We start from the raw sequence: 20,343 nt of genomic DNA, 5'->3' as shown, positions 1-20,343 counted from the left end.
GGGTGACCGCCCTGGAAAGTTCTCGTGTCACGACCGTTTACGTAAATTATGGATAAAACAGTCGAAATAATTGTTTTTAATGAGTTAACCATCTCCGGAGTAATATGGGTCATACCCTTCCGCACAGAACGTGCTCAAGACAACAAATATCGGTAAATATTCCAAGAAAATAGAAAAAAAAATTAGAAGAAGAAAATAGCAAATGTAAAGCTATTATTATGCCTGTGATACGATAAAATGAAACCGGAATCGAATTTCGGACTTCGTAAGCGGATTTCTGGAGGAAACGGAAGCTTAACAGAAGCGGAAAATCGCAAATAAGAGGGTCTTAGAGATGGAATTCGGCCAAAATCTCGCCAGCTCATTGCAGAGTAATAAGTCTCGTCGTTTTCCCGTTTACAATAAAATTAGGCTTCAATTTTGTCCAAATCCTGCAGTGCCCGAGCTACGTTGATTTCACATGTCTTATCTGGTCCCGATCGTGATTCAGATGATTTAAGCCGAAAATCATCTGTCAACAAGTAATCAAAAATAGAAAAACACAAAAAGGGTGCAACACGAGGACTTCCAAGGGGGTCGCCCACCCTAGTACTGCTCTCGCCCAAGCACGCTTAACTTCGGAGTTCTGATGGGATCCGATGCATTAGTGCTGGTATGATCACACCCGACATTGAGTGGGATGTTTATTCTTATATCCCTCGAGTCCGTGTGGAGCGGGCGGCGATGGACAACACGCGACACTGTTCTCGCCCAATCAGAACCATGAAGTTAAGCGTTCTGGTGCGATGCCAGAGCTTGGATGGGTGACCTCCCTGGGAAGTCCTTGTGTCGCGACCATTTACGTAAATTATGGATAAAACTGTCGAAATAATTTTTTTAATGATTTAACCGTCTCCGGAGTAATATGCGTTACCCTTCCGCACAGAACCTGCTCAAGACAACAAAAATCGCTAAATGTTCTCAGAAAATATAAAAAAAATTAGAAGAAGAAAATAGCGATGTAAAGCTATTATTATGCCTGGGATACGATAAATGGAACCGGAATCGAATTTCGGACTTCCTAAGCGGATTTCTCGAGGAAACAGAAGCTTAACATAAGCGGTAATAGCAAATTAGAGGTTTTAGAGAAGTAATTCGGCAAAAATCTTGCCAGCTCATTGCGGAGTACGATCTTTTGCTCGTTTACAATCAAATTAGCCTGCAATTTTGTCCAAATCCGGCAGTGCCCGAGCTACGTTGATTTCACATGTCTTATCTGGTCCCGATCGAGATTCAGATGATTTGAGCCGAAAATCGTCTGTGAACAAATAATCAAAAATAGAAAAACACGAAAAGAGGTGGAACACGAGGACTTCACAGGGGGTCGCCCATCCTAGTACTGGTCTCGCCCAAGCACGCTTAACTTCGAAGTTCTGATGGGATCCGGTGCATTAGTGCTGGTATGATCGCTCTGGACATTGAGTGGGATGTTTATTCTTATATCCCTCGAGTACGTGTAGAGCGGGCGGCGATGGACAACACGCGACACTGCTCTCGCCCAATCAGAACCATGAAGTTAAGCGTTCTGGTGCGATGGCAGAGCTAGGATGGGTGACCTCCCTGGGAAGTCCTCGTGTCGCGGCCGTTTACGTAAATTATAGCTAAAACAGTCGAAATAATTGTTTTTAATGAGTTAACCGTCTCCGGAGTAATCTGCGTCATACCCTTTTCCGCACGGAACCGGCTCACGACAACAAAAATCGCTAAATGTTCCCAAAAAATAGAAAAAAAAATAAGAAGAAGAAAATAGCGAATGTAAAGCTATTATTATGCCTGGGATACGATAAAATCGAACCGGAATCGAATTTCGAATTTTTTAAGCGGATTTCTTGAGGAAACAGAAGCTTAACAGAAGCGGAAAATCGCAAATTAGAGGGTCTTAGAGAAAGAATTCGGCTAAAATCTCGCCAGCTCATTGCGGAGCAATGAGTCTCGTTCGTTTGCCCGTTTACAATCAAATTAGCCCACAATTTTGTCAAAATCCGGCAGTGCCCGAGCTACGTTGATTTCACATGTCTTATCTGGTCCCGATCGTGATTCAGATAATTTGAGCCGAAAATCATCTGTCAACAAGTAATCAAAAATAGAAAAACACGAAAAGGGGTGCAACACGAGGACTTCCAAGGGGGTCACCCATCCTAGTACTGCTCTCGCCCAAGCACGCTTAACTTCGGAGTTCTGATGGGATCCGGTGCATTAGTGCTGGTATGATCGCACCCGACATTGAGTGGGATGTTTATTCTTATATCCCTCGAGTACGTGTGGAGCAGGCGACGATGTACAACACGCGGCACTGTTCTCGCCCAATCAGAACCATGAAGTTAAGCGTTCTGGCGCGATGGCAGGGCTAGGATGGGTGACCTCCCTGGGAAGTCCTCGTGTCGCGACCGTTTACGTAAATTATAGATAAAACAGTCAAAATAATTGTTTTTAATGGGTCAACCGTCTCCGGAGTAATATGCGTCATATCCTTCCGCACAGAAACTGCTCAAGACAACAAAAATCGCTAAATGTTCCCAGAAAATAGAAAAAAAAATTGAGAAGAAAAAAATAGCAAATATAAAGCTATTATTATGCCTGGAATAGGATAAAATGGAACAAAAATCGAATTTAGAACTTGCTAAGCGGATTTCTCGAGGAAATGGAAGCTTAACAGAAGCGGTAAATCGCAAATTAGAGGGTCTTAGAGAAGGAATTCGGCTAAAATCTCGTCACCTCGTTGCGGAGTAATGAGTCTCGTTCGTTTTCCCGTTTACAATCAAATTAGGCTTCAATTTTGTCCAAATCCGGCAGTGCCCGAGCTACGTTGATTTCACATGTCTTATCTGGTCCCGATCGTGATTCAGATTATTTGAGCCGAAAATCATCTGTCAACAAGTTTTCAAAAATAGAAAAACACGAAAAGGGGTGCAACACGAGGACTTCCCAGGCGGTCACCCATCCTAGCACGCTTAAGTTCGGAGTTCTGATGGGATCCGGTGCATTAGTGCTGGTATGATCGCACCCGACATTGTGTGGGATGTTTATTCTTATATCCCTCGAGTACGTGTGGAGCGGGCGGCGATGGACAACACGCGGCACTGCTCTCGCCCAATCAGAACCATGAAGTTAAGCGTTCTGGCGCGATGGCAGAGCTAGGATGGGTGACCTCCGTGGGAAACCCTCGTGTCGCGACCGTTTACGTAAATTATAGCTAAAATGATCGAAATAATTGTTTTTAATTAGTCAACCGTCTCCGGAGTAATCTGCGTCATACCCTTCCGCACAGAACCGGCTCACGACAACAAAAATCGCTAAATGTTCACATAAAATAGAAAAAAAATAAGAAGAAGAAAATAGCGAATGTAAAGCTATTATTATGCCTGGGATACGATAAAATGAAACCAGAATCGAATTTCGGACTTTCTAAACGGATTTCTCGAGGAAACGGAAGCTTAACAGAAGCGGAAATTCGCAAATTAGAGGGTCTTAGAGAAGGAATTCGGCAAAAATCTCTCCAGCTCATTGCGGAGTAATGAGTCTCGTTCGTTTGCCCGTTTACAATCAAATTAGGCTACAATTATGTCCAAATGCGGCAGTGACCGAGCTACGTTCATTTCACATGTCTTATCTGGTCCCGATCGTGGTTCAGATGATTTGAGCCCAAAATCGTCTTTCAACAAATAATCAAAAATAGAAAAAAAAGAAAATGGGTGCAACACGAGGACTTCCAAGGGGGTCACCCATCGAGGGGCGATGGACAACACGCGGCACTGCTCTCGCCCAATCAGAACCATGAAGTTAAGCGTTCTGGCGCGATGGCAGAGCTAGGATGGGTGACCTCCCTGGAAAGTCCTCGTGTCGTGACCGTTTACATAAATTATCGCTAAAACTGTTGAAATAATTTTTTTAATGAGTTAACCATCTTCGGAGTAATCTGTCATACCCTTCCGCACAAAACCGGCTCACGACAACAAAAATCGCTAAATGTTCCCAGAAAATAGAAAAAAATTAAGAAGAAAAAAGTAGCGAATGTAAAGCTATTATTATGCCTGGTATACGATAAAATGGAACCGGAATCGAATTTCGGAATTCCTAAAAAGATTTCTCGAGGAAACGGAAGCTTAACCGAAGCGGAAAATCGCAAATTAGAGGGTCTTAGTGAAGGAATTCAGCTAAAATCTCTCCAGCTCATTGCGGAGTAATGAGACTCCTTCGTTTGCCCGTTTAAAATCGAATTAGCCTACAATTTTGTCCCAATCCGGCAGTGCCCGAGCTACGTTGATTTCACATGTCTTATCTGTTCGTGATCCAGATTCAGATGATTTGAGCCGAAAATCGTCTGTCAACAAGTAATCAAAAATAGAAAAACACGAAAAGGGGTGCAACACGAGGACTACCTAAGGGGTCACCCATCCTAGTATTGCTCTCCCCCAAGCACGCTTAACTTAGTAGTTCTGATGGGATCCGGTGCATTAGTTCTGGTATGATCGCACCCGACATTGAGTGGGATGTTTATTCTTATATCCCTCGAGTACGTGTGGCGCGAGCGGCAATGGACAACACGCGGCACTGCTCTCGCCCAATCAGAACCATGAAGTTAAGCGTTCTGGCGAGATGCCAGAGCTAGGATGGGTGACCTCCCTGGAAAGTTCTCGTGTCGCGAACGTTTACGTAAATTATAGCTTAAACAGTAAAAATAATTGTTTTTAATGAGTAAACCATTTCCGGAGTAATCTGCGTCATACCCTTCCGCACAGAACCGGCTCACGACAACAAAAATCGCTAAATGTTCCCAGAAAATTGAAAAAAAAATAAGAAGAAGAAAATAGGGAATGTAAAGCTATTATTATGCCTCGGATACGATAAAATGGAATCAGAATCGAATTTCGGACTTCCTAAACGGATTTCTCTTGGAAACGAAAGCTTAACAGAAGAGGAAAATCGCCAATTAGAGGTTCTTAAAGAAGGAATTCGGATAAAATCTCGCCAACTCATTGCAGAGTAATGAGTCTCATTCGTTTGCCCATTTACAATCAAATTAGGCTACAATTTTGTCAAAATCCGGCAGAGCCCGAGCTACGTTGATTTCACATGTCTTATCTGGTGCCGATCAAGATTCAGGTGATTTGAGCCGAAAATCATCTGTCAACAAGTAATCAAAAATAGAAAAACAAGAAAAGGGGTGCAACACGAGGACTTCCCCGGGGGTCACCCATCCTAGTACTGCTGTCGCCCAAGCACGCTTAACTTCGAAGTTCTGATGGGATCCGGTGCATTAGTGCTCGTATGATCGCACCCGGCATTGAGTGAGATGTTTATTCTTATATCCCTCGAGTACGAGTGGAGCGGGCGGCGATGGACAACACGCAGCACTGCTCTCGCCCAACAGAACCATGAAGTTAAGGGTTCTGGCACGATTGCAGAGCTAGGATGGGTGACCTCCCTGGAATGTCCTCGTGTCGTGATCTTTTACATAAATTATCGCTAAAACTGTTGAAATAATTGTTTTTAATGAGTTAACCATCTCCGGAGTAATCTGCGTCATACCCTTCCGCACAAAACCGGCTCACGACAACAAAAATCGCTAAATGTTCCCAGAAAATTGAAAAAAAAATAAGATGAAGAAAATAACGAATGTAAGCTATTATTATGCCTGGAATACGATAAAATGAAACAGAAATCGAATTTAGAACTTGCTAAACAGATTTCTCGAGGAAACGGAAGCTTAACAGAAGCGGAAAATCGCAAATTAGAGGGTTTTAAAGAAGGAATTCGGCTAAAATCTCGCTAGCTCATTGCGGAGTAATGAGTCTCGTTCGTTTGCCCGTTTACAATCAAATTAGGCTACAATTTTGTCCAAATCCGGCAGTGCCCGAGCTACGTTGATTTCACATGTCTTATCTGGTCCCGATCGAAATTCAGATGATTTGAACCGAAAATCGTCTGTCAACAAGTAATCAAAAATAGAAAAACACGAAAAGGGGTGCAACACGAGGATTTCCCAGGGGGTCACCCATCCTAGTACTTCTCTGGCCCAAGCCACTTAACTTTGGAGTTCTGATGGTATCCGGTGCATTAGTGCTGGTATGATCGCATCTGACATTGAGTGAGATGTTTATTCTTATATCCCTCAAGTGCGTGTGGCGCGGGCGGCGATGGACAACAAATAAATCCTTTTATTATTTCGAAAATTCTGATTCAGCCCTTAAACGTTCGTAAATTGCCCTTAGGTCCCAAATCTTTCGAAATATTGCATTTTGGTCCCTTAAATTTCGATACTTGCATGTTTATTTTATATGCCGGAACGTAAATTTTATCCGTGTGGGTTTTTCAATAAAAAAATACGAACTTTTTGGCAATCCGGCTATTTAATTCCCAAACTATTTTTACCAAAACATTACTAATATTTTAATTAATTATAATATAGACTAATTGGCTTAATTAGGGGCTTATTAGGCCTAAAGCCTTGTTAGTGTTTAATTAAGTATATAATATGTAAACCTTTCCCATAACCCTACGATTCTTTCAAAAGGACACGGCCACTCTTCTGAAAGTACCTAGATTACACGGCACACACATGCTTAAAAATCGAGGCAAACTTTCGAGCATTGCCAAGGGAAAGTCTTAGCCAAGGTTCTTGCTCCGTTCTTCGTCATCGTCAACGGTTTTTCGTGCGTAAATTACGCATAGGCACACCTATTCTTCCCTTCAAACTATCATCACATCATATTATATTTTTATGCATGAAAATTTTGGGAAACAAGTGACACTTTGAATTATTTTCGTTTTTATGCAATCCATGAAATTCCAAGCATGATTTTGATTCAAACTTTTGTCGTTTACATGTATATACGGGCTGCCATGATATAGGTTATGTTTAGGCATGATTTTACGCGGGATTTAGAGTCCTAGATAATCACCTTAACACCACACATGCAATAGAACACAAGCTGTGCAGCAACTTGCTGTCATGGAGCAAAGGGGTTAGGTTTTATTGTTGCAGGGGCTAGGGCATGCTTGGCTGGTTCCAGGGGTTAGCCAAGGTCGTGGGTGAGTTAGGGATAGAGTCCTAGCCATGCTAGGACTCGCGCTCAAGGGCTGGGAAGGAGTCCTAGCAAGCTATGACTCCCACCGGAGAATCAAGGGGAATTGCGTGCAGGGTTCTGGGCTTGTTGCAGGCTGGTGGGCATGGTCCAGGGGGCTTGGGCTGGGTCAGGTCGAGTCCTTAGGGTCCTTAGCGGGTGCACAACAGGTTGGTTCAGTGGCTGGGTTCGTTGGTAGATGCAGGGAAGCTTGATCAAGAGTCCTTGTCCAACAAGGATTTCTCGGCCATCTTATGGTAGAGGAGTATGGAGCTTGTTTTTTGGTTTGGGCTGTTTTCCATGGGATCTTTGGGCCCAGTAGCGTACTTTAGGATGTTGGTCAAGTTTTGGATCAACATGGTTCGGGGGTAACTCGTGAAAATCAAGAGATGGCTCTAGGTCGAAGATTTTGGGTCATTAGGGTTTTTAAAACTTGGGAAAATTGAAAAATGGTTCACGGGGGTTGAGTCGTGGTTCATAAGGGCTAAAATAATATAAAAAGACTAAATTCTCAACTGGTATCAACCCTTAGGAATCTAGGTACATAAGCCTGGAGGTCCTGGGTTCAAGTGTTGGGGAAGGCGAAAGAAACCACTTACCAGGGGTGAGATATTCTATGAGTGACGGTGCATTGGCATGGGCCGAGGCCCATGCTGGACTATCCTAACAACCCATGAACTGTAGTGGTGCGTGGGTATGGGCCGAGGCCTTTCTTGGTTCAGCCTAATGGCCCATGATCGTTACAAAAAAAAGCGCTTCTTTTGTAACGATCATGGGCCATTAGTCTGAACCAACAAAGGCATCGGCCCATGCTGGACCATCCTAACGACCCATGACAAGTAGTGGTGCGTGGGTATGGGCCGAGGCCTTTGTTGGTTCAGCCTAATGGCCCATGATCATTATAGCACTGCTCTCGCTCAATCAGAACCATGAAGTTAAGCGTTCTGGCGCGATGGTAGAGCTAGGATGGGTGACCTCCCTGGGAAGTCCTCGTGTCGCGACCTTTTACGTAAATTATGGATAAAACAATCGAACTAATTGTTTTTAATGAGTTAACCGTCTTCGGAGTAATCTGCGTCATACCCTTCCGCACAGAACCGGCTCACGACAACAAAAATCGCTAAATGTTCCCAGAAAATAGAAAAAAAAATAGGAAAAAAAAATAGCGAATTTAAAGTTATTATTATGCCTGGGATAAGATAAAATGGAACCGGAATTGAATTTCGGACTTCCTAAGCGGATTACTCGAGGAAACGGAAGATTAACAGAAGCGGAAAATCGCATATTAGAGGGTCTTAGAGAAGGAATTCGGCTAAAATCATGCCAACTCATTGCGGAGTAATGAGTCTCGTTCGTTTGCCCGTTTACAATCTAATTAGGCTACAATTTTGTCCAAATCTGGCAGAGCCCGAGCTACGTTGATTTTACATGTCTTATCTGGTCCCGATCGTGATTCAGATGATTTGAGCCAAAAATCGTCTGTGACAAGTAATCAAAAATAGAAAAACACGAAAAGGGTTCCAACACGAGGACTTCCCAGGTGGTCACCCATCCTAGTACTACTAGCCCAAGCACGCTTAACTTCGGAGTTCTGATTGGATCCAGTGCATTAGTACTGGTATGGTCGCAACCGACATTGAGTGGGGTGTTTATTCCTATATCCCTCGAGTACGTGTGGCGCGAGCGGCAATGGACAACACGCGGCACTGCTCTCGCCCAATCAGAACCATGAAGTTAAGCGTTCTGGCGAGATGGCAGAGCTAGGATGAGTGACCTCCCTGGGAAGTCCTCATTCGCGACCGTTTACATAAATTATAGCTAAAACAGTCGAAATAATTGTTTTTAATTAGTTAACCGTCTCCGGAGTAATCTCCGTCATTCCATTCCGCACAGAACCGGCTCACGACAACAAAAATCTCTAAATGTTCCCAGAAAATAGAAAAAAAAATAAGAAGAAGAAAATAGCGAATGTAAAGCTATTATTATGCCTGGGATACGATAAAATGGAACCGGAATCGAATTTAGGACTTCCTAAGCGGATTTTCTCGAGAAAACAGAAGCTTAACTAAACCGGAAAATCGAAAATTAGAAGGTCTTAGAGAAGGAATTCGGCTAAAATCTCGCAGGCTCATTGCGGAGTAATGAGTCTCGTTCGTTTGCCCGTTTACAATCTTATTAGGCTGCAATTTTGTCCAATCCGGTAGTGCCCGAGCTACGTTGATTTCACATGTCTTATCTTGTCCCGATCGAGATTCAGATGATTTGAGCCGAAAATCGTCTGTCAACAAATAATCAAAAATAGAAAAACGCGAAAAGGGATGCAACACAAGGACTTTTTAGGCGGTCACCCATCCAAGTACTGGTCTCACCCAAGCAAACTTAACTTCAGAGTTCTGATGGGATCCGGGTGCATTAGTGCTGGTATGATCGCACCCGACATTGAGTGGGATGTTTATTCTTATATCCCTCGAGTACGTGTGGAGCGGGCTGCGATGGACAACACGCGGCACTGGTCTCGCCTAATCAGAACCATGAAGTTAAGCGTTCTGGCGCGATAGCAGAGCGAGGATGGGTGACCTCCCTGGGAAGTCCTCGTGTCTCGACCCTTTACGTAAATTATGGCTAAAACTGTCGAAATAATTGTTTTTAATGAGTTAACCATCTCCGGAGTAATCTGTGTCATACCCTTCCAAACAGAACAGGCTAACGACAACAAAAATCGCTAAATGTTTCCATAAATAAAAAAAAAAGAAGAATAAAATAGCGAATGTAAAACTATTAATATGCCTGGGATACGATAAAATGGAATCGAAATCGAGTTTCGAACTTCCTAAGCGGATTTATCGAGGAAACGAAAGCTTAACCAAAGCGGAAAATCGCAAATTAGAGGGTCTTAGAGAAGGAATTCGGCTAAAATCTCGCCAGCTCATTGCGAAGTAATGAGTCTCGTTCATTTGCCCGTTTACAATCAAATTAGGCTACAATTTTTTCCAAATCCGGCAGTGCCCGAGCTATGTTGATTTCACATGTCTTATCTTGTCCTGATCGAAATTCAGATGATTTGAACCGAAAATCGTCTGTCAACAAGTAATTAAAAATAGAAAAATACGAAAAGGGGTGCAACACGAGTTCTTCCCAGGGGGTCAACCATCCTAGTACTGCTCTCGCCCAAGCACGCTTAACTTCGGAGTTCTGATGGGATCCGGTGCATTAGTGCTGGTATGATCGCACCCGACATTACTTGTAAAGCGGGCGGCGATGGACAACACGCGGCACTGATCTCGCCGAATTAGAACCATGAAGTTAAGCGTTCTGGCGCGATGACAGAGCTAGGATGGGTGACCTCCCTGGGAAGTCCTCGTGTCACGACCCATTACGTAAATAATTGTTTTTAATTATTGTTTTTAATGAGTTAACCGTCTCCGGAGTAATCTGCGTCATACCCTTCCGCACAGAACCGGATAACGACAACAAAAATCGCTTAATGTTCCCAGAAAATAAAAAAAAAATAAGAAGAAGAAAATAGCGAATGTAAAGCTATTATTATGCCTGGGATATGATAAAATGGAACGAAATCGAATTTCGGACTTCCTAAGCGGATTTTTCGAGGAAACAGAAGCTCAACAGAAGCGGAAAATCGCAAATTAGAGGGTCTTAGAGAAGGAATTGGGCTAAAATCTCTCCAGCTCATTGCGGAGTAATGAGTCTCGTTCGTTTGCCTGTTTACAATCAAACTAGGCTACTATTTTGTCCAAATCCGGTAGTGCCCGAGTTACGGTGATTTCACATGTATTTTCTGGTTCCGATCGTGATTCAGATGATTTGAGCCGAAAATCGTCTGTCAACAAGAAATCAAAAATAGAAAAACACGAAAAGGGGTGCAACACGAGGACTTCCCAGTGGGGGAAACCCATCCTAGTACTGCTCTCACCCAAGCACGCTTAACTTCGGAGTTCTGATTGGATCCAGTGTATTAGTACTGGTATGATCGCAACCGACATTGAGTGGGATGTTTATTTTTATATCCCACGAGTACGTGTGGCGCGAGCGGCGATGGACAACACGCGGCACTACTCTCGCCAAATCAGAACCATGAAGTTAAGCGTTCCGGCGAGATGGCAGAGCTAGGATGGGTCACCTCCCTGGGAAGTTCTCGTGTCCCGACCGTTTACGTAAATTATAGCTAAAACAGTCGAAATAATTGTTTTTAATGAGTTAACCGTCTCCGGAGTAATCTGCGTCATACCCTTTCGCACAGAACCGACTCACGATCACAAAAATCGCAAAATCTTCCTCGAAAATAGAAAAAAAATTAGAAGAAGAAAATAGTGGATGAAAAGCTATTATTATGCCTGGGATACGATAAAATGGAATCGGAATCGAATTTAGGACTTCCTAAGCGGATTTCTCGAGGAAACGGAAGTTTAACATAAGCGGTAAATAGCAAATTAGAGGGTTTTAGAGAAGGAATTCGGCAAAATCTCGCCAGCTCATTGCGGAGTAATGAGTCTCGTTCGTTTGCCCGTTTACAATCAAATTAGCCTGCAATTTTGTCCAAATCCGGCAGTGCCCGAGCTACGTTGATTTCACATGTCTTATCTGGTCCCGATCGAGATTCAGATGATTTGAGCCGAAAATCGTCTGTGAACAAGTAATCAAGAATAGAAAAACACGAAAAGGAGTGCAAAACGAGGACTTCCCATGGGGTCACCCATTCTAGTACTGCTCTCGCCCAAGCACTCCGGCCCAAGCACGCTTAACTTCGCAATTTTGATTGGATTCGGTGAATTAGTGCTGGTATGATCGCACCCGACATTGAGTGGGATGTTTATTCTTATATCCCTCGAGTCCGTGTGGAGCGGGCGGCGATGGACAACACGCAGCACTGCTCTCGCCCAATCAGAACCATGAAGTTAAGCGTTCTGGCGAGATGGCAGAGCTAGGATGGGTGACCTCTCTAGGAAGTCCTCGTGTCACGACCGTTTACGTAAATTATAGCTAAAACAGTCGAAATAATTGTTTTTAATGAGTTAACCGTCTCCGGAGTAATCTGTGTCATACCCTTCCGCACAAAACCGGCTCACGACCACAAAAATCGCTAAATGTTCCCAGAAAATAGAAAAAAAAATAAGAATAAGAAAATAGCGAATGTAAATCTATTATTATGCCTGCGATACGTTAAAATGGAACCAGAATCGAATTTCGGACTTCCTAAGCAGATTTCTCGAGGAAACGGAAGCTTAACAGAAGCGGAAAATCGCAAATTAGAGGGTCTTAGAGAAGAAATTCGGCTAAAATCTCGCCAGTCCGCAATGAGTCTCGTTCGTTTGCCCGTTTACAATAAAATTACGCTACAATTTTGTCTAAATCGGACAGTGCCCGAGCTACGTTGATTTCACATGTCTTATCTGGTCCAGATCGAGATTCAGATGATTTGATCCGAAAATCGTCTGTCAACAGGTAATCTAAAATAGAAAAACACGAAAAGGGGTGCAACAGAGAACTTCCCAGAGGGTCACCCCTTCTAGTACTGCTCTCGCCCAAGCACGCTTAACTTCGGAGTTCTTATGGGATCCGGTGCATTAGTGCTCGTATGATCGCACCCGGCATTGAGTGAGATGTTTATTCTTATATCCCTCGAGTACGAGTGGAGCGGGCGGCGATGGACAACACGCAGCACTGCTCTCGCCCAACAGAACCATAAAGTTAAGGGTTCTGGCACGATTGCAGAGCTAGGATGGGTGACCTCCCTAGGAAATCCTTGTGTCGCGACCGTTTACGTAAATTATGGTTAAAACAGTAGAAATAATTGTTTTTAATGAGTTAACCGTCTCCGGAGTAATCTGCGTCATACCCTTCCGCACAGAACCGGCTCACGACAACAAAAATCGCTAAATGTTCCCAGAAAATAGAAAAAAAATAAGAATAATAAAATAGCGAATGTTTAGCTATTATTATGCTTGAGATACGATAAAATGGAATCGGAATCGAATTTCGGACTATTAAGCGGATTTCTCGAGGAAACGGAAACTTTACAGAAGTGGAAAATCGCAAATTAGAGGGTCTTAGAGAAGGAATTCGATTAAAATCTCGCCAGCTCATTGCGCAGCAATGTGTCTCGTTCGTTTGCCCGTTTACAATCAAATTAGGCTACAATTTTGTCCAAATCCGGCAGTGCCCGAGCTACATTGATTTTACATGTCTTATCTTGTCTCGATCGAGATTCAGATGATTTGAGCCGAAAATCGTCTGTCAACAATTAATCAAAAATAGAAAAACACGAAAAGAGGTACAATATGAGGACTTCCCAAGGGGTCACCCATCCTAGTACTGCTCTCGCCCAAGCACGCTTAACTTTTGAGTTCTGATGGTATCCGGTGCATTAGTGCTGGTATGATCGCACCCGACATTGAGTGGGATGTTTATTTTTATATCCCTCGAGTACGAGTGGAGCGGGCGGCGATGGACAACCCGCGGCACTGCTCTCGCCCAACAGAACCATGAAGTTAAGCGTTCTGGCGCGATTGCAGAGCTAGGATGGGTGACCTCCATGGGAAGTCCTCGTGTCGCGACCGTTTACGTAAATTATGGCTAAAACAGTAGAAATAATTGTTTTTAATGAGTTAACCGTCTCCGGAGTAATCTGCATCATACCCTTCCGCATAGAATCGGCTCACGACAACAAAAATCGCTAAATGTTCCCAGAAAATAGAAAAAAAATAAGAATAAGAAAATAGCGAATGTAAAGCTATTATTATGCTTGGGATACGATAAAATGGAATCGGAATCGAATTTCGGACTTCTTAAACGGATTTCTCGAGGAAACGGAAGTTTAACAGAAGCGGAAAATCGCAAATTAGAGGGTTTTAGAGAAGCAATTCGGCTAAAATCTCGCCAGCTCATTGCGGAGCAATGAGTCTCGTTCGTTTGGCCGTTTACAAACAAACTATCCTACAATTTTGTCCAAATAAGGCAGTGCCCGAGCTACGTTAATTTCACATGTCTTATCTGGTCCCGATCGAGATTCAGATGATTTGAGCCGAAAATCGTCTGTCAACAAGTAATCAAAAATAGAAAAACACCAAAAGTGGTGCAACACGAGGACTTCCCAGGGGGTCACCCATCCTAGTATTGCTCTCGTCCAAGCACGCTGAACTTCGGAGTTCTGATGGGATCTTGTGCATTAGTGCTGGTATGATCACACCCGACATTGTGTGGGATGTTTATTCTTATATCCCTTGAGTACGTGTGGAGCTGGCGGCGATGGACAACACGCGGGACTGCTCTCGCCCAATCAGAACCATGAAGTTAAGCATTCTGGCGCGATGGCAGAGCAAGGATGGACCTCCTGGGAAGTCCTCGTGTCACGATCGTTTACGTAAATTATGGCTAAAACAATCGAAATAATTGTTTTTAATGAGTTAACCGTCTCCGGAGTAATCTGCGTCATACCCTTCCGCACAGAACCGGCTCACGACAACAAAAATCGCTAAATTTTCTCAGAAAATAGAAAAAAAATAAGAATAAGAAAAAAGCGAATGTAAAGCTATTATTATGGCTGAGATACGATAAAATGGAACTGGAATCGAATTTCGACTTTCTAAGCAGATTTCTCGAGGAAACGAAAGTTTAACAGAAGCGGAAAATCGCAAATTAGAGGGTCTTAAAGAACAAATTCGGCTAAAATCTCGCCAGCTCATTGCGGAGTAATGAGTCTCGTTCGTTTGCCTGTTTACAATCAAATTAGCCTACAATTTTGTCCAAATTCCGGCAGTGCCTGAGCCACGTTGATTTCACATGTCTTATCTGGTTCCGATCGAGATTAGATGATTTGAGCCGAAAAATCGTCTGTCAACAAGTTATCAAAAATAGAAAAAAACAAAAAGGGGTGCAACACGATGACTTCCCAGGGGGTCGCCCATCCTAGTACTGGTCTCGCCCAAGCATGCTTAACTTCGAAGTTCTAATGGTATCCGGTGCATTAGTGCTGGTATGATCGCACCCGACATTCAGTGGGTTGTTTATTCTTATATCCCTCGAGTACGTGTGTAGCGGGCGACGATAGACAACAAGCGGCACTGCTCTCGCCCAATCAGAACCATGAAATTAAGCGTTCTGGCGCAATGGCAGAGCTAGGATGGTTCACCTACCGGGAAGTCCTCGTGTCGCGACCGTTTACGTAAATTATGGCTAAAACAGACGAAATAATTGTTTTTAATGAGTTTACCAGTCTCCGGAGTAATCTGTGTCATACCCTTCCGCACAGAACCGGCTAACGATAACAAAAATCGATAAATGTTTCGAGAAAATAGAAAAAAAATAAGAATAGAAAAATAGCGAATGTAAAGCTATTATTATGCCTGAGATATGATAAAATGGAACCGGAGTCGAATTTCGAACTTCCTAAGCAGATTTTTCGAGGAAACGGAAGCTTAACAGAAGCGGAAAATCGCAAATTAGAGGGTCTTAGAGATGAAATTCGGCTAAAATCTCGCCAGTCCGCAATGAGTCTCGTTCGTTTGCCCGTTTACAATCAAATTAGGCTACAATTTTGTCCAAATCCGGCAGTGCCCGAGCTACGTTGATTTCACATGTTTTATCTTGTCCCGATCGAGATTCAGATGATTTGAGCCGAAAATCGTCTGTCAACAGGTAATCAAAAATAGGAAAACACGAAAAAGGGTGCAACACGAGGACTTCCCAGGGGGTGTTCTGATGGGATCCGGTGCATTAGTGATGGTATGATCGCACCTGACATTGAGTGGGATGTTTATTCTCATATCCTTCGAGTACGAGTGAAGCGGGCGGCGATGGACAACACGCGGCACTGCTCTCGCCCAACAGAACCATGAAGTTAAGCGTTCTGGCGCGATTGCAGAGCTAGGATGAGTGACATCCCTGGGAAGTTCTCGTGTCGCGACCGTTTACGTAAATTATGGCTAAAACAGTAGAAATAATTGTTTTTAATGAGTTAACCGTCTCTGGAGTAATCTGCGTCATACCCTTCCGCACAAAACCGGCTCATGACAACAAAAATCGCTAAATGTTCCCAGAAAATAGAAAAAAAAATAAGAATAAGAAAATAGCGAATGTAAAGATATTATTATGCTTGGGATACGATAAAATGGAACCGGAATCAAATTTCGGACTTCCTAAGCCGATTTCTCGAGGAAACGGAAGCTGAACAGAAGCGGAAAATCGCAAATTAAAGGGTCTTAGAGAAGGAATTTGGCTAAAATCTCGCCACCTCATTGCTGAGTAATTAGTCTCGTTCGTTTGCCCGTTTACAATTAAATTAGCCTACAATATTTTCCAAATCCGGCAGTGCCCGAGCTACGTTGATTTCACATGTCTTATCTGGTCACGATCGAGATTCAGATGATTTGAGCCGAAAATCGTCTGACAACAAATAATCAAAAATAGAAAAACACGAAAAAGAGTGCAACACAAGGACTTCCCAGGGGGTCACCCATCCTAGTACTGCTCTCGCCCAAGCACGCTTAACTTCGAAGTGCTGAGGGGATGTGGAGCATTAGTGATTGTATGATCGCACCTGACATTGAGTAGGATGTTTATTCTTATATCCCTCGAGTATGTGTGGAGCTGGCGGCGATGGATAACACGCGGCACTGCTCTCGCCCAATCAGAACCATGAAGTTAAGCATTCTGGCGCGATGGCAGAGCTAGGATGGGTGACCTCCATGGGAAGTCCTCGTGTCGCGACCGTTTACGTAAATTATGGATAAAACAGTCGAAATTATTGTTTTTAATGAGTTAACCGTCTCCGGAGTAATCTGCTTCATACTCTTCCGCACAGAACCAGCTCACTACAACAAAAATCGATAAATGTTCCAAAAAAAATAGAAAAAATTAAGAAGAATAAAATAGCGAATGTAAAGCTATAATTATGCCTCGTATACGATAAAATGGAACCGGAATCGAATTTCGAACTTCCTAAGCGGATTTCTCGAGAAAACGAAAGCTTAACAGAAGCGTAAAATTTCGCCAGCTCATTGCGGAGCAATGGGTCTCGTTGTTTTGCCCATTTACAATAAAATTAGCCTACAATTTTGTCTAAATCCGGCAGTGCCCGAGCTACGTTAATTTCACATGTCTTATCTGGTCACGATCGAGATTCAGATGATTTGAGCTGAAAATCGTCTGTCAACAAGTAATCAAAACCATGAAGTTGATGGGTGACCTCCTTGGGAAGTGCTCGTGTCGCGACCGTTTACGTAAATTATGTATAAAACAGTCGAAAATAAATTTTTTTAATGAGTTAACCGTCTCTGGAGTAATTTGCGTCATACCATTCCGCGCAAAACCGGTTCACGACAACAAAAATCGCTAAATGCTCCCAAAAAATAGAAAAAAAAAGGAATTCGGTTAAAATCTTACAATAAAATAGAACAGGAATCGAATTTCGGACTTTCTAAGCGGATTTCTCGAGGAAACGGAAGCTTAACAGAAGCGAAAAAATCGCAAATTAGAGGGTCTTAGAGAAGGAATTCGGCTAAAATCTCGCCAGCTCATTGCGGAGTAATGAGTCTCGTTCGTTTGTCTGTTAACAATCAAATTCGGCTACAATTTTTTCCAAATCCGGCAGTGTCCGAGATACGTTGATTTTTTCCAAATCCGGCAGTGTCCGAGATACGTTGATTTCAAATTCGGCTACAATTTTTTCGCATTAGTGCTGGTATGATCGCAACCGACATTGAGTGGGATGTTTATTCTTATATCCCTCGAGTATGTGTGGAGCGGGCGGCGATGGACAACACGCGGCACTGCACTCGCCCAATCAGAACCATGAAGTTAAGCGTTCTGGCGCGATGGCAGAGCAAGGATGGGTGACCTCCCCAGGAAGTCCTCGTGTCGCGACCGTTTACGTAAATTATGGCTAAATCAGTCGAAATAATTGTTTTCAATGAGTTAACCATCTCCGGAGTAATATGCATCATACCCTTCCGCCCAGAACCGGCTCACGACAACAAAAATCGTTAAATGTTCCCAGAAAATAGAAAAAAAATAAGAATAAGAAAATAGCGAATGTAAAGCTATTATTATGCCTTGGATACGATAAAATGGAGCCGTAATCGAATTTTGGACTTCCTAAGCGGATTTCTCGAGGAAACGGAAGCTTAAAAGAATCGGAAAATCGCAAATTAGAGGGTCTTAGAGAAGGAATTTGGCTAAAATCTCGCCAGCTCATTGCGATGTAATGAGTCTCGTTCGTTTGCCCGTTTACAATCAAATTAGGATACAATTTTGTCCAAATTCGGCAGCGCCCGAGCTACGTTGATTTCACATGTCTTATCTGGTCCCGATCGAGATTTAGATGATTTGAGCCGAAAATCGTCTGTTAACAAGTAATCAAAAATAGAAAAACAAGAAAAGGGGTGCAACACGAGGACAGCCCAGGGGGTCACTCATCCTAGTACTGCTCTCGCCCAAGCACATATAACTTCGGAGTTCTGATGGGATCCGGTGCATTAGTGCTGGTAAGATCGCACCCGACATTGAGTGGGATGTTTATTCTTATATCCCTCGAGTACGTGTGGAGCGGGTGGCGATGGACAACACGCGGCACTGCTCTCGCCCAATCAAAACTATGAAGTTAAGCGTTCTGGCGCGATGGCCGAGCTAGGTTGGGTGACCTCCCTGGGAAGTCCTCGTGTCACGACCGTTTACGTAAATTATGGATAAAACAGTCGAAAATAATTTTTTTTAATGAGTTAACCGTCTCCGGAGTAATCTGCGTCATACCATTCCACACAGAACCGGCTCACGACAAAAAAAATTGCTAAATGTTACCAAAAAATAGAAAAAAATAAGAAGAAGAAAATAGCGAATGTAAAGCTATTATTATGCCTGGGATACGATAAAATGGAACCGGAATCGAATTTCGAACTTCTAAGCGTATTTCTCGAGGAAACAGAAGCTTAACAGAAGCGGAAAATCGCAAATTAGAGGGTCTTAGAGAAGGAATTCGGCTAAAATCTCGCCAGCTCATTGCAGAGTAATGAGTCTCATTCGTTTGTCCGTTTACAATCAAATTCGGCTACAATTTTGTCAAAATCCGGCAGTGCCCGAGATAAGTTGATTTCACATGTCTTATCTGGTCCTGATCGAGATTCAGATGATTTGAGCCAAAAATCGTCTGTCAACAATTAATCAAAAATAGAAAAACACGAAAAGAGGTGCAACACGAGGAATTCCAAGGGGCTCACCCATCCTGGTACTGCACTCGCCCAAGCACACTTAACTTCGGAGTTCTGATGGGATCCGGTGCATTAGTGCTGGTATGATCGCACCCGACCTTGAGTGGGATGTTTATTCTTTTATCCCTCGTGTACGTTTGGAGCAGGCGGCGATTGACAACACGCGGCACTACTCTATCCCAATCAGAACCATGAAGTTAATCATTCTGGCGCGATGGCAGAGATAGGATGGGTGACCTCCCTGGGAAGTCCTCGTGTCTAGACGGTTTACGTAAATTATGGCTAAAACAGCCGAAATAATTGTTTCAAATGAGTTAACCATCTCCGGAGTAATCGGCGTCATACCCTTCCGCGCAGAACCGGCTCACGACAACAAAAATCGCTAAATGCTCCCAAAAAATAGAAAAAAAAATAAGAATAAGAAAATAGCGAATGTTAAGCTATTATTATGCCTGTGATACGATAAAATGGAACCTGAATCGAATTTCGGACTTCCTAAGCGGATTTCTCGAGGAAACGGAAGCTTAACAAAAGCGGAAAATCGCAAATTAGAGGGTCTTAGAGAAGGAATTCGGCTAAAATCTCGCCAGCTCATTGCGGAGTAATGAGTCTCGTTCGTTTTCCCGTTTACAATCAAATTAGGCTACAATTTTGTCCAAATCCGGCAGTGCCTGAGCTACTTTGATTTCACATGTCTTATTTGGTCCCGATCGAGATTCAGATGATTTGAGCCGAAAATCGTCTGTCAACATTTAATCAAAAATAGAAAAACACGAAAAGGGGTGCAACACGAGGAAATCCCAAGAGGTCACACAGCCTAGTACAGCTCTCGTCCAAGCACGCTTAACTTCGGAGTTCTGAGGGGATCCGGTGCATTAATGTTGGTATGATCGCACCTGACATTGAGTGGGATGTTTATTCTTATATCCCTCGAGTATGTGTGGAGCGGGCGGCGATGGACAACACGCGGCACTGCTCTCGCCCAATCAGAACCATGAAGTTAAGCGTTCTGGCGCGATGGC

The 20,343-nt window shown here is 43.3% G+C and overlaps 12 non-coding genes and 7 pseudogenes across 12 annotated transcripts; all 19 read right to left on the bottom strand.

Moving 5' to 3' along the window:
- Positions 1-547: 547 nt before the first annotated feature.
- On the bottom strand, positions 548-666 carry LOC142514265 (5S ribosomal RNA). Its single transcript, XR_012810167.1, has one exon. It is a non-coding gene; the product is annotated as a 5S ribosomal RNA (ribosomal RNA).
- Positions 667-1,334: 668 nt separating this feature from the next.
- Positions 1,335-1,453, bottom strand: LOC142509178 (5S ribosomal RNA). Its single transcript, XR_012807364.1, has one exon. It is a non-coding gene; the product is annotated as a 5S ribosomal RNA (ribosomal RNA).
- Positions 1,454-2,139: 686 nt separating this feature from the next.
- Positions 2,140-2,258, bottom strand: LOC142508134 (5S ribosomal RNA). Its single transcript, XR_012806362.1, has one exon. It is a non-coding gene; the product is annotated as a 5S ribosomal RNA (ribosomal RNA).
- A 2,139-nt stretch (positions 2,259-4,397) lies between these two features.
- On the bottom strand, positions 4,398-4,516 carry LOC142511858 (5S ribosomal RNA; annotated as a pseudogene).
- A 684-nt stretch (positions 4,517-5,200) lies between these two features.
- Positions 5,201-5,319, bottom strand: LOC142506570 (5S ribosomal RNA). The gene has a single exon (XR_012804859.1). It is a non-coding gene; the product is annotated as a 5S ribosomal RNA (ribosomal RNA).
- A 682-nt stretch (positions 5,320-6,001) lies between these two features.
- Positions 6,002-6,119, bottom strand: LOC142511646 (5S ribosomal RNA; annotated as a pseudogene).
- Positions 6,120-8,618: 2,499 nt separating this feature from the next.
- On the bottom strand, positions 8,619-8,735 carry LOC142509189 (5S ribosomal RNA). Its single transcript, XR_012807374.1, has one exon. It is a non-coding gene; the product is annotated as a 5S ribosomal RNA (ribosomal RNA).
- A 683-nt stretch (positions 8,736-9,418) lies between these two features.
- Positions 9,419-9,538, bottom strand: LOC142511066 (5S ribosomal RNA; annotated as a pseudogene).
- Positions 9,539-10,217: 679 nt separating this feature from the next.
- On the bottom strand, positions 10,218-10,336 carry LOC142509608 (5S ribosomal RNA). The gene has a single exon (XR_012807774.1). It is a non-coding gene; the product is annotated as a 5S ribosomal RNA (ribosomal RNA).
- Positions 10,337-10,978: 642 nt separating this feature from the next.
- On the bottom strand, positions 10,979-11,099 carry LOC142510731 (5S ribosomal RNA; annotated as a pseudogene).
- A 682-nt stretch (positions 11,100-11,781) lies between these two features.
- Positions 11,782-11,914, bottom strand: LOC142512321 (5S ribosomal RNA; annotated as a pseudogene).
- Positions 11,915-12,590: 676 nt separating this feature from the next.
- Positions 12,591-12,708, bottom strand: LOC142509544 (5S ribosomal RNA). The gene has a single exon (XR_012807712.1). It is a non-coding gene; the product is annotated as a 5S ribosomal RNA (ribosomal RNA).
- Positions 12,709-13,389: 681 nt separating this feature from the next.
- On the bottom strand, positions 13,390-13,508 carry LOC142509718 (5S ribosomal RNA). The gene has a single exon (XR_012807877.1). It is a non-coding gene; the product is annotated as a 5S ribosomal RNA (ribosomal RNA).
- Positions 13,509-14,190: 682 nt separating this feature from the next.
- On the bottom strand, positions 14,191-14,309 carry LOC142509150 (5S ribosomal RNA). Its single transcript, XR_012807337.1, has one exon. It is a non-coding gene; the product is annotated as a 5S ribosomal RNA (ribosomal RNA).
- Positions 14,310-14,988: 679 nt separating this feature from the next.
- Positions 14,989-15,107, bottom strand: LOC142508973 (5S ribosomal RNA). Its single transcript, XR_012807168.1, has one exon. It is a non-coding gene; the product is annotated as a 5S ribosomal RNA (ribosomal RNA).
- A 1,432-nt stretch (positions 15,108-16,539) lies between these two features.
- LOC142512208 (5S ribosomal RNA) lies at positions 16,540-16,658 on the bottom strand (annotated as a pseudogene).
- Positions 16,659-18,496: 1,838 nt separating this feature from the next.
- Positions 18,497-18,615, bottom strand: LOC142510101 (5S ribosomal RNA). Its single transcript, XR_012808233.1, has one exon. It is a non-coding gene; the product is annotated as a 5S ribosomal RNA (ribosomal RNA).
- A 682-nt stretch (positions 18,616-19,297) lies between these two features.
- On the bottom strand, positions 19,298-19,416 carry LOC142516387 (5S ribosomal RNA). Its single transcript, XR_012812184.1, has one exon. It is a non-coding gene; the product is annotated as a 5S ribosomal RNA (ribosomal RNA).
- Positions 19,417-20,100: 684 nt separating this feature from the next.
- LOC142511499 (5S ribosomal RNA) lies at positions 20,101-20,219 on the bottom strand (annotated as a pseudogene).
- Positions 20,220-20,343: the final 124 nt, after the last annotated feature.

The sequence above is a fragment of the Primulina tabacum genome, chromosome 10 (genome assembly GCF_025594145.1).
Source record: "Primulina tabacum isolate GXHZ01 chromosome 10, ASM2559414v2, whole genome shotgun sequence".
Taxonomy (NCBI): Eukaryota; Viridiplantae; Streptophyta; class Magnoliopsida; order Lamiales; family Gesneriaceae; genus Primulina; species Primulina tabacum.
Note: the sequence above shows the minus strand (reverse complement) of the source record. Positions and strands in the feature narration are given on the sequence as shown.